This window comes from Macrobrachium rosenbergii, chromosome 30, assembly GCF_040412425.1.
Source record: "Macrobrachium rosenbergii isolate ZJJX-2024 chromosome 30, ASM4041242v1, whole genome shotgun sequence".
Classification (NCBI taxonomy): domain Eukaryota; kingdom Metazoa; phylum Arthropoda; class Malacostraca; order Decapoda; family Palaemonidae; genus Macrobrachium; species Macrobrachium rosenbergii.
In genome coordinates, this window is record NC_089770.1 from 4,621,001 (window position 1) to 4,633,500 (window position 12,500).

At 38.2% G+C, this 12,500-nt stretch overlaps 1 protein-coding gene across 39 annotated transcripts in view; it reads left to right on the plus strand.

Annotated features, from left to right (window-relative positions):
• Synd (protein kinase C and casein kinase substrate in neurons protein Synd) overlaps positions 1–12,500 on the plus strand; it is a 266,290-nt gene that overhangs the window by 104,325 nt on the left and 149,465 nt on the right. For 4 of the 39 annotated variants that reach the window (XM_067131592.1, XM_067131603.1, XM_067131574.1 and 1 more), the window contains exon 2: positions 1,698–1,747. The exons of 31 other annotated variants lie outside the window; for them this stretch is intronic. The gene's annotated coding sequence lies outside the window, so the exon portion shown is untranslated. Of the gene's footprint in view, positions 1–1,697; positions 1,752–12,500 lie in introns of all 39 variants that reach the window. 4 more of the 39 variants (XM_067131607.1, XM_067131580.1, XM_067131602.1 and 1 more) reach the window with 1 other exon arrangement.

The window sequence follows — 12,500 nt, forward strand, 5'->3', positions numbered from 1 at the left end:
GTAGACATCTTGTATTAAAACGCGTGAACTCTTATGAACTTTTCTTGTAGAAAGATATTCAAATTTTTGGTAGATTTATATAGGTTTTTAAAACCTGTATGTATCTTGTATGGTGACGTATGAACTCTTGAACTTTCTTTTTGCAGAGCAATATCCAAACTTACGATAGATTTTTTCGTGTATTATTGAAGATTATATCATAACTGCCATTTTATGCTGGTGGATAGCAATATATCGCATGAGGGTCGGTATAGATGTATTTTAGACGGATATTTAAAAGCAGGAGCGTTTTTATACAATTGTTGGAGGCGTATTCACACTTAGAAGCGTCTTCACTCCTGTATGGGACACGTCTGTTCGAAGGTGACGACCCTCGAGTCGTGTATCCCGCTGGGATGGCGTCTGGTTTCGCTATTATAGCTTCTCCAGATGCTATTTCCACTCCTCTCTCTCTCTCTCTCTCTCTCTCTCTCTCTCTCTCTCTCTCTCTCTCTCTCTCTCTCTCTCTCTCAATGGGTGACTGGTCATCAGACCAAATATTTATAAATCATAGCTAGTCTGATTTATAGTAACAAGACCTCTCTCTCTCTCTCTCTCTCTCTCTCTCTCTCTCTCTCTCTCTCTCTCTCTCTCTCTCTCTCTCTCTCTCAGTACCTAGTCTTGAGAACAAACATTTATAATTCAAAACTAGTTTAATTAAATGCAAGACCAACCTCCCCTCTCTCTCTCTCTCTCTCTCTCTCTCTCTCTCTCTCTCTCTCTCTCTCTCTCTCTCTCAGTGCGTAGTTATGAGACCAAACATTCATAATTCAAAGCTAGTTTAATTCATTGTAAGACGACCCCCTCTCTCCCTCTCTCTCTCTCTCTCTCTCTCTCTCTCTCTCTGAAAATGGGTGACTGGGCCGTTCCCAGGTTACGTTAATTTCGTACCCGACGTTCCTAGACTCGTGTTTTTTTCCTCAATTTCGGGAACGAGCGCTCCACTTCGCCTCCGCCTCTGCATCAAACGCTTTGCAAAAGAAGAAGAAGAAATGCTTTCCCGAAATTTGGCAGGCGGGTGATTTGCTCTGTTGGCCCAGGGCTGTATGTAACTCGAAATTGAATATGGCGATGGGTGGCGTGAAAAGATTCTCATGAACAACATTGTGCGTTCTGTAATTGGGGTATGACGTCTCTCTCTCTCTCTCTCTCTCTCTCTCTCTCTCTCTCTCTCTCTCTCTCTCTCTCTCTCCAGGGTTTGATGTATGACACCCATTCTCTCTCTCTCTCTCTCTCTCTCTCCCAGGGTTTGATGTATGGCACCCATTCTCTCTCTCTCTCTCTCTCTCTCTCTCTCTCTCTCTCTCTCTCTCTCTCTCTCCAGGGTTTGATGTATGGCACCCATTCTCTCTCTCTCTCTCTCTCTCTCTCTCTCTCCCCAGGGTTTGATGTATGACACCCATTCTCTCTCTCTCTCTCTCTCTCTCTCTCTCTCTCTCTCTCTCTCTCTCTCTCTCTCTCTCAAGCCTGAGTTACTGTCGGCAATATGGAAGAGTTAACTCCTCGAATTATCAAGTATTTCAGTAACGAAAGAATTCAGAGAAGATTTTAGATAGGAAATTAATTTTCGAGACGCTGCTTTCAGAAGCGAAAGTGGGTCTTATATTTTTCATCTCTCTTGATTTTGATTTGCATCTAATTATGTTTTCCTCTTTCAGGTGATTGTCGAAGTTCCCCGTGAGATTTTTTGTTAGGAAAGAGGTCCAAAGTTAGTGAGTATATTATTATTATTATTATTGGTAAGAAACAGTCTCGTTGAAAACAATCTGTATAATGAAAATACACAATTATATAGTAATATATTTACTATATAATTATAGACTTTCATGACAGATTATTATTATTATTATTATTATTATTATTATTATTATTATTATTATTATTGTTGTTGTTGTTGACGGTAATAATTTTTCAGATAGTCTATATGAGGGTATTTTTAATAAGGGTCATCTCCAGTTTTGATATAATCGAAATTATTAGTTTGTGGAATAATTCTCACTTTTAGAGGCTCACAATTATTTCAAGAGCAATCTTCTGGATTAATATTCCGTAATTTCTTTCAGTGGAAATTTCCGTTATGTCTGAATGGAAAAGATTAATTATTTCGAAAATGGCCTAAGTTTAAACCTTGAAGAATAACATTCACGTATACAGTAATTGAATTCCCGATTTCTGAAAGTAACCAGGCTTGTTTATATGAAATAAAAAACTAATGGAATCCGATAAAAAGAGAGATATTTAAAGGAAATATACGGAATTCAGGGGAAAGGAAGAGAGTGATAATTCTTAAGAATGTGGAAAAATGTTAGGAAAAGGACGGAACCTGAGGGAAACGGAGTAAGATAAATCGTAATAAAAATCGGAAAATGCGGAAGGGAAAAGATGCAGAATCTGAGGATAACGAAGGAATCGAGTTAGATCGTTAGTGGAAAAAGATAAAGATTTTGAGAGAAAGAAGGAAAAAGATGTGAGGAAAAGGATATAAAGTTTGAAGATATGGATGAAACTGGTCCTGACGTATTGGGTTCATTCAGTGGGATGCCAGCGCCACCCCCCACCCCATCCCCCGTTTTAGGGGGTAGGGGCGTCCAAGCTTCACCTCTTTCTTCGTGTCTTAAATCATCGATAAAGTCCTTCTTCTTTTCCTTTTTCTTCTCCTTTTCCGTCCTCTCCTCCGCAGCTGTCGACGTACTTCCCATCGACCCACATGGACGAAGATGCCCGATCTGTCCTGTCCAGTCGGTTCATGAAAAAGAAGAAAACGATAAAAAATAAACAGAAAAAAGATAAAACGAAAAAGATGAACAGAAAAAGAGAAAACAGTAAAAGATAAACAGAAAAATGGATTATTGTCAGGATGCTTCAAGAGATCGCTGCTGCAGTGTAACAATTTGTCCTTTGTCGTATGTCTCTCTCTCTCTCTCTCTCTCTCTCTCTCTCTCTCTCTCTCTCTCTCTCTCTCTCTCTCTCTCTCTGAAAAACTGGCGTTATATAACTTCGAGAGCCTTGCGCTGCTCTCAACAAGAAGTCCTGTGTCATATGCCTCTCTCTCTCTCTCTCTCTCTCTCTCTCTCTCTCTCTCTCTCTCTCTCTCTCTCTCTCTCTCGTGTCCCACTTTAGTCGTTTTGGAATCGTGCGGTATCTGCTGTCCAGGACCCAGCGCTGTAGGGACGTGACCTACTTTTGTTTTGGACTGAAGAAGATCCCCTGGCTCAGCTCTCTCTCTCTCTCTCTCTCTCTCTCTCTCTCTCTCTCTCTCTCTCTCTCTCTTATAGAAAACTTGAGTATAGATGCTTTTCTCTTTTATGCTTTTCTCTTTCTCATGAGAAAGGAAATCGAAGAAATAATCTCTCTCTCTCTCTCTCTCATAGAAAACTTATGAGAATAGAGCTTTTATCTTTCTCATGAAAAAGGTAATCAAAGAAATAATTTCTCTCTCTCTCTCTCTCTCTCTCTCTTCTCTCTCTCTCTCTCTCTCTCTCTCTCTCTCTCTCTCTCTCTAGCTATCGGTCTGTTGCGATTTTGATGATTATTTGTACATCTTTTCCTTAATGATTAGACACTGTAATTTACTAAAGGGCTGATACCATACTCCATATTTTTGCGAATGAAAGATTGAGGCCTAGAAATCTTTAAGAGTCTGTATGGGGTGAATGCTTAGTTTATAAAACACTTTTGTCAGAATTTAAGTCACATAAGAAATTATGTTCCGGCTTCGATAAACCATTGTTCTTGTGATGCCACTCTGCAGAGATGGTCAGTTTAGTCTTGTACTTGTATTTTAGAGTATGAGAATTCAGTTTTATTGTTGTTGATATAATTGCTTTTTGATGGTAGCTTTTCCATGCTTGGCTTCTTCAAGAATAATAGAACGATTGGTTCTTATCTAGAATTTCAATCTGGTATTTGAACAAGTTACACCATCTAAGATATCTCTTCGTCACAACCCCTTCACCTTCCGTCTTCAGTGATTTGTTTTCTGAACAGTTTCTACAATTGTCTGGCTTTCCATCACACTTCAGATTCTGAGGAGTAGCGCAGAAAAGTACCTTAATCTACCTTCTTGTATGTTAAGAAACTCTTTCACTTCCAGTCACTGGTGATTGGGAATGACTTCCCATATCAAATAGTCCTCGACGAAATGTTAAAAGGCTAAGGTTACGTGGTGTGTGTGTATAATTATGGTAGTCCTTGTAGATCGGGAGTTTAAAGAACGTTTTTTCTCCGTTGGGGGGTAGTGTTGTCAGTACACCTCACGCGGTGCACTGTAGGCACCACTTAAGGTTTCTTTGCGGCCTCCCACTAGCGGATCCGGGGTGGCCCCCCTATGAAAAATAATATAATAATAATAATATTGGAGATTTAGATAATGATAACATAAATATAAAAATTGGAAAAAATAAAAAATGGATTAAAGAAATTATGTATATATGTATATGTATATATATATATATATAATATATATACATACATATATGTATGTATGTATAATATGAAAATTGGTGCCCCTCCCCATGAAATTTTCCTGGATCCGCTAGTGCAAGCCTCCCTTCCGTAACCCCTAGCTGCAACCCCCTTTCATTCCTTTTGCTGTACCTCCGTTCATATTCTGTTTCTTCCATCTTGCTATCCACCATCTCCAAACAATCGCTTCATAGTGCAACTGCTAAAGTTTTCCTCCTGTTACACCTTCAAACCTGTCTACTCTCAGTTTTCCTACTGAGCACCGCATGACCTCGTATGCCCAAACGTTAGACCTTTGGCCAAAGTTCTATACCGCATTCAAACACGTATTGAACCAGGCAACTTGTTTTTAAGATTCCATCCAAACAAATAGGAAGGAGACTCCTCTTCTTCCTCCTCTATTAAAAACAGACCAGAGTCATGTTGATCCGAAGTCAAACAAGAGAGAATGCGGTTGTGATGGTCGGACAGCACTGCGTGTGTGTTGGTATTGATTTACAACCCTGATTTTATTACCTCCCTCATTTATTGGGGAGGGTTATTTATTGATTGATTTGTTTGTTTTAGTTGTCGTTGCGCTCGGTGTCGTCGTGCCGTGCGTCCCGTAGTGTGGGTGGTTGCTGTTGTTATTATTATTATTATTATTATTATTATTATTATTATTAACAACCATATTCCTTTGCTACGTAGATTTTATTATTATTATTATTATTATTATTATTATTATTATTATTATTATTATTATTATTATTATTATTATTATTATTATATTCCTTTGCATCGGAGAGTTAGTGGTGTTTACCTTCCGTTTTCAGCAAGGCATTTTGGAGTGAGGTTGCTAGCCCCCATAGGTCGTTCTCTGCGCCAGCTACGCCCGCATATATTTGTTTCGTAGCTTAGGGCAACGTAGCATAGTGGGTTTGTGTTGTCCAGAGCTCTTGCGTTACTTTGGCTCCAAGTCTCTCTCTCTCTCTCTCTCTCTCTCTCTCTCTCTCTCTCTCTCTCTCTCTCTCTCTCTTCCTTCCCCTCAGGTACGTTATTCACTGCCTAGGTCAACAGAGGCACAACGGATTTTTCATGAAGTGGACCCAGTTCTCTCTCTCTCTCTCTCTCTCTCTCTCTCTCTCTCTCTCTCTCTCTCTCTCTCTCTCTCTCTCTCTCTCTCTCTTCGGAATTGATTTCGGGTCTCTCACTGGTGAGGGGAGGATGGACTCCCGGGTTTTGGAAACAATTATTATTATTATTATTATTATTATTATTATTATTATTATTATTGATAATTAAAAGCCAAAGCAGTGTTAAAAATATTTATGTACATAAATATTTTTAACACTAATTTGGTTTTTAATTTTTGATATTAGCGCCTCGTTACAGGGTCGTCTTGTTTCATTATATTATTATTATTATTATTATTATTATTATTATTATTATTATTATTATTATTATTATTATTGTAACTAAACCACTGATTTGCATTTTTAATCAGCCACAAGGCTCACTAGAAGACCGCATTATTAAAAGACGAATGAAATTTTGCAATAAGTTAAAGTTAAAAAAAAGTTGGAAAGATATGTTGGAAGAGATAGAAGGGGACGAATGAAGAGTAAAAGAAGAAGAGGAAGGGGAGACGAAGAGTTGGTTGGGTAAAGGGGGCGTGGGAGAGGAATCGGGGGGAAGGACGGGCCTATTCATTTTGGGGAAGAGTTGGTGGCTGGAATCATTTTTCCTTTCTGACCTGCCAATCTAGGAGAGAGAGAGAGAGAGAGAGAGAGAGAGAGAGAGAGAAAGTCTAAGGACCGGCGGTTGGGTATCTCTCTTAATCGATAAACTGCGTCTTTCTCTTTCATTCTCTCCTTTAACCGTCTCTCTCTCTCTCTCTCTCTCTCTCTCTCTCTCTCTCTCTCTCTCTCTCTCTCTCTCTCTCTCTCTCTCTCTCCAAATCTGTTGAGATTTACATGTGACTCACAGTGCTGTGTATTGTCCATCGAATACCTGCTGTGAAGAACTGAATCTCTCTCTCTCTCTCTCTCTCTCTCTCTCTCTCTCTCTCTCTCTCTCTCTCTCTCTCTCTCTCTCTCTCTCTCTCTCTCTGTTGAGATTTTCATGTAATTGACATTGCTGTTATGTTCCAAAGAATCCCTGCTGTGAAGAACTCTCTCTCTCTCTCTCTCTCTCTCTCTCTCTCTCTCTCTCTCTCTCTCTCTCTCTCTCTCTCTCTCTCTGCGATACACAACACTGCTGCTGCTTAGGTCAACATTGTCATAATGTACGTTTGTTGAATATGTCCATATGTTCCGTTCTCCGGTTCAGAGTTGGAACGCTGCTGGCCCTTCACTTTGGGAGGTTTGAAGGAGCTGTCACTTTCGCTACTTGTGTGCGTATCTGTGTGTCTGCGTAACACAGAGAGAGAGAGAGAGAGAGAGAGAGAGAGAGAGAGAGAGAGAGAAGAACATCGGCATCTACAAATAGAGATGTGTTTGGATAATATTAAAATTATATATAGAAAAAGAAATACACTTTTCCGTTGTATAGTCCTGTTTTCACTAATGTCTCGTATTTTTTCTAATGCATAAAGAGAATTCCAAAGCTTGGCAGTAGATGGAAAGGAACTGCCGACCGATTTTTGTTTTTACACGACAGATGTGAAAAATATTTTGACGCAAGTCCATTTTACATCCTATGTTATGACTGGATTGTTTGTAAGTTGGTTCCAAACACTGCTTGCTTGCATTTCTCGATTTAACGGCTTGTGTTTACAGTCATCTTGATAACACGAAATAATTCAATCATTGCTGAAACTATGGAGCTAAAATTGACTCTAAGGAGAGAGTGGGATTTGGATATGAAATCGTTTGAAATTTCATCATTCCTTGCTTGTTTGCAATACAATACAAAACTGTAGGCATTTGTGACGTAATTTGATAATTGGCCGAGTCTGTTTAGTTGCTGATGCTTGTGTGATTTCTTCTTATCTTCTGTAAACCAATTATGTAACTTCCTTACCTTGGCGTGTTCAGCTGAGGTCATTACGGTCGATTGCATTTCTGTTTCATAATAATAATAATAATAATAATAATAATAATAATAATAATATTATAATTAATTAATAATAAAGATAATAATATTATTATTATTATTATTATTATTAAGACTATTATTGTTATTATTATTATTATTATTATTATTATTCAGAAGATGAGCCCTATTAATATGGAATAATAATATAATAATAGGAGCCATCGACTTGAAATTCAAGCTTCCAAAGACTGTTATGGTGTTCATTGGACAGAAGCAATAATAATATAATAATAATATTAAACTATTAATTTGATTGATTGGAAGATTTAGATTGGGCGTCTTATATTTAGGCAGCAAGCCTTTGTTTAGTCGAGATCATGACTCTAACGTGTATATATCTTTGTGCAAGAGGGCATTGTTTATTTTCCAAGGTTCAAGCTTTGATCTCGAGCTCAGAAATAGCATCCGCGTGCATTGCAAAGATCGTTTCGATCCAGTTGATTCTTGGCTGGTGTTGAAATGTCAGTAGTACACTGGTCCGCTGGTATGGTGGGTAGCGTCGTGGTGTGCCGCTCAGATGTCGCTGGTTCGCGCCTCCCCTGTGTACAGTGATCAGTTACTGCTGCAGTGTGGAGTCTGCGGTGGGAGTTGAAACCAACAGTCTTTGGAAGCTTGAATTTTAGGTCAATGGCCCCATTGGTGTGATTGTTCCATGTGAATAGGTTTCATCTACTGAAATAATAATAATAATAATAATAATAATAATAGTAATAGCGACCTCTAGCTTCTATTACCTAGTGTCGTTGGATTTGGTTTTCAAAATTCTCATTCTCGTTTGGGATTCGAACCAACACTTGTGCAGAGGATTGAGGGAATTGCTTAACTTCTTACATAGCCAGTAACCTCGGTTTTCTAACCAGAATTGGTTCGAATCCCAGTTGGAAGAAGAGATTCTTCATGTGTTTCGTTTGTTAATTAGGTGGTTTCAATGGAAGCATATTAAAATGTATTAAGAAAAATTAGAAGTTAATAAGGACAATGCAGCCTTTGTATTAGATAGAATTGGTAGATTGTATTTGCTGGTGTGTATAGGATTAAAATTAAAGCTTCATAATTGTATCGATATTGTAATAACGTGATATTTTGCAAATGGAAAACCTTCAGTTGGAAGATGGATTTACGAGTTGGAGAGTTATTAGTGATTTAATATTTCTCTCTCTCTCTCTCTCTCTCTCTCTCTCTCTCTCTCTCTCTCTCTCTCTCTCTCTCTCTGCGGACTTTGTAAAGAACTTGTGCGAGGTAAGTGGTTGTTAGCCTGGGATGTATCTGTAAGCACTGCATTGCTGCATTCTCTCTCTCTCTCTCTCTCTCTCTCTCTCTCTCTCTCTCTCTCTCTCTCTCTCTCTCTCTCTCTCTCTCTCTATATATATATATATATATATATATATATATATATATATATATATATATATATATATATATATATATACATACATACATATATACATATGATTATAATCACTTTTGTAGGTGTGTATGTTCGTCAGTACTGTTCCTGTAGTATAAATATTTGTGACTTCTAATACTCTGTATCAATCCTTCGTCAGTGGCTTGGAAATAAAGTCGAAACCGGTCACCTGTGGACCTGTGATATGTGTGTGTGTGTATATATATATATATGATATATGTATATATATATATATATATATATATATATATATATATATATATATGTATATATATATATTTGTGTGTGTGTGTATGTGTGTTTATTTGTAGAGTTGCTTTTGAAAGCATCTCCTCTCCGAGTCCTGTGAATTCCATTTACCTTCAGTATAAATCTTGGAGCTCTTCTTCTCATTTATTTGTAGAAGCATTCTTGCAAACAAGCATTGTAGGCGAGTCCTCCTCCTCCTCCAGGCTCCTTGCCTAGTAGACACTCTTGCACTCTTGAGTCTGACGCGGGGAATTGCGTTTTGAGTTATCCGTAATTGTCTGCGCAGTTTTGGTTGCATAAAAAAAATAAATAAATAAAAAAGGAAGGGGCAAGACAAGGAGGAGTTTTATGTTATCCATTTCAATATTATTCTTCAATATTCTTCTTATATTTGGTGTTATTCTTTACACCTATATTACCATTGTTCGAAAGGTTTGTCTTGTATAACCTCCCCCCCCCAAAAAAAAAATTAGAATAAATAAAAAAATGGTGGGTCAAGACAAGGAGGATTCTTATATTATCCACTTCTATATTATTATCATTTTATTGGATTGTATCTATATTACCCTTATGCGAATAGGTTGTCGGTATTTTGTCCCCAGGGAACCCTGCCAATCTGGTTCCCCTAGTTGTGGTACCTTTGTCTCAATTACATAAGGTTATTATATTCCTTCTGTTTGAACCGAAGAAAATTCTGGTGTTGGATCCTGTAGGATATTGACCTTACTTATGGTTTGTTCCGGTCCTTAGCATATCCTTTTCTTCTTCTTCTTCTTCTTCTTCTTCTTCTTCTTCTTCTTCTTCTTCTTCTTCTTCTTCTTCAGTAGAGGTCGCTAACCCCCTTCCATCTAGGACTGCGACCCACCATTGCTGACTGTTTACCAAGTACGTAATCTACTGCTTAGGGCAGTTTGGCACTATGGGATTTAACAGAAACATTGGACCTCTTAACACGCGTCAGTCCTAACCATTATTATTATTATTATTATTATTATTATTATTATTATTATTATTATTTCGGAAGAAGAACCTCTTTCAAGCAAGCTTCATCGAACAGTATGGCCGTCCGGGTGCCGTTTTTATTATTATTATTATTATTATTATTCTCTGTCCTGTTTCCCCTCCATTCATTCGTGTCTCGTCTCCTGCCGTACCCTTCAGCGGTTAACCTCGATGTCATCTGATCTGTCAGTCAGTCTCTCTTGCCCCTTGGCGGCCCCCCCTCCCCCCAGCTCTCGCCCAAGGCAGCATTTCACGTCTTTGTAACCTGATGTCATATTCTCTCCGTCTGCCTTGCTTCAAAGTCTCCGCCTCTTAGAGTGGTACAGTTCGAAATGAATACATAACTAGACTGTATTCGGTCCGCGTTACAAATCTTTATTTTTCATGTTGGTCCGTGTTTCAGGTATTTATTTTTTTCTTGGTGGTTCATGTTGCAAATCTTTATTTTCCCTGTCGGTGTGTTTTGCAGGTCTTTATAATTCTTGTCGACCCATGTTGCAAAATCTCTAATTCTAATGCAAGTGTGATTATTTGTTTTTTTGGTTTTTATGTAATCTTAATCTATTCACACAATAATTATATATATATATATATATATATATATATATATATATATATATATATATATATATATATATATATAAGTAGCCGCTTATAAACTTGAACACCGAGGACTTGTTGAGCAATATTTTTTCACATTGCGCCATGCACCTCTGTCTGTCTCTGACAAACACATACTTTTCAGAGGTCTTCCGCTGCTCGTCTCTCCTAACACTTCTGAATTATATATTTTGTAATTGTACATGGTCCTCCATTTTTTCTTAACAGGGCAGAACCATCCAAAAATACCTATCCCGTCTTTTCACATACGCTAGGCTTTTAAAACCCCTTTCAGTTCTTAAACCACATTTGATTTTAAAAGAGTTTACCTCAGGACCCACCCTTCACTTCCATAAAGGAGAGTAAGCTAAACATTCCTATCTAACAGCCTTACTTTGGCCTCCTTGGGCACTTTTCAAGTCTGTGTGCCAGTCTTTTTCTCACACACTTGCTTTACCTATTCAGCAAGACACCGACACTCAAATATTATCATCATCCGTTATGTATACTCTCAGATATACATACAAATGAACCCCGTGTATTCCTACATCCTCCATATTAGTATGCAGTGGTCCATCTTCCTAGCTTCCGTTTGATAACCTAAATCTTGCTCTCATTCACTCATTACAACTTTCTCCTCTTGTAAACACTCTCGGCCCCTTTTCCACCATCCTCAGTCAGTACTGTCTTGTCTGGAAACAGAAGCCATTTGCCACATTCAGTTCATGAGCCATTTTCTCATTCCACAACTATTCATCATTTACTGACTTAATTACGACTTCTAACATCAGTTCATCCGTGCTGCCTTGGGTACATGAAGCCGCACGTGTCTCAGACCTACTTTTACATCAAACCAGTCACTCTCCTGTTATGCATTCTGTACGGTTTGCTTCCATCGTATAATTTTTTAGTTGCTCCAGCACTTGGTCTCTTATAATATACATCCATAGCACCTTCCTCTGTGCACCTCTGTTGATTCTTCCATCAGATTTTCTCGGTCTGTGGATATTACATAGAGCTTATGCCATTAACTCTCAAATGTCAGTTATAACTTTTATAGCATGTGCTTGATTAACTCACCTTGGCTAAATACTCATTATTTTTCCCTATCAGTCATTTTTTTTAGTTAACATCACAAGGTATACATATAAAAAAAGGCTATTAACTTGGTGATCAGTCATTGTTTTTTTAAGTAAGAATCACACTATATACATATCGAAACAAGTAAGAAATCTTAGGCGCAATCGATTTGTCTGTACAGCCGCTACAGCGTATAATCGAAGCCACCGAAAATAGATCTATCTTTCGGTGGTCTCTGTATAATGCTGTATGAGCCGCGCCCCATGAAACTTTAACCACTGCCCGGTGGTGGCCTATCCTATATTATTGCCAGAAGCACGATTGTGGTAAATTTAACCTTAAATAAAATAAAAACTACTGAGGCTAGAGGGCTGCAATTTGGTGTTTGATGATTGGAGGATGGATGATCAGCATACCAATTTGCAGCCCTCTAGCCTCAGTAGTTTTTGAGATCTGAGGGCGGACAGACAAAACCGGCACAATAGTTTATTGGTGTCTTCGGTCGAAAATGGCTTTAATGGAGAAATTTGTCCGAGTAATTGAATCCACAAAGAAGGGTAGAACATTCCCTTTCCAATGG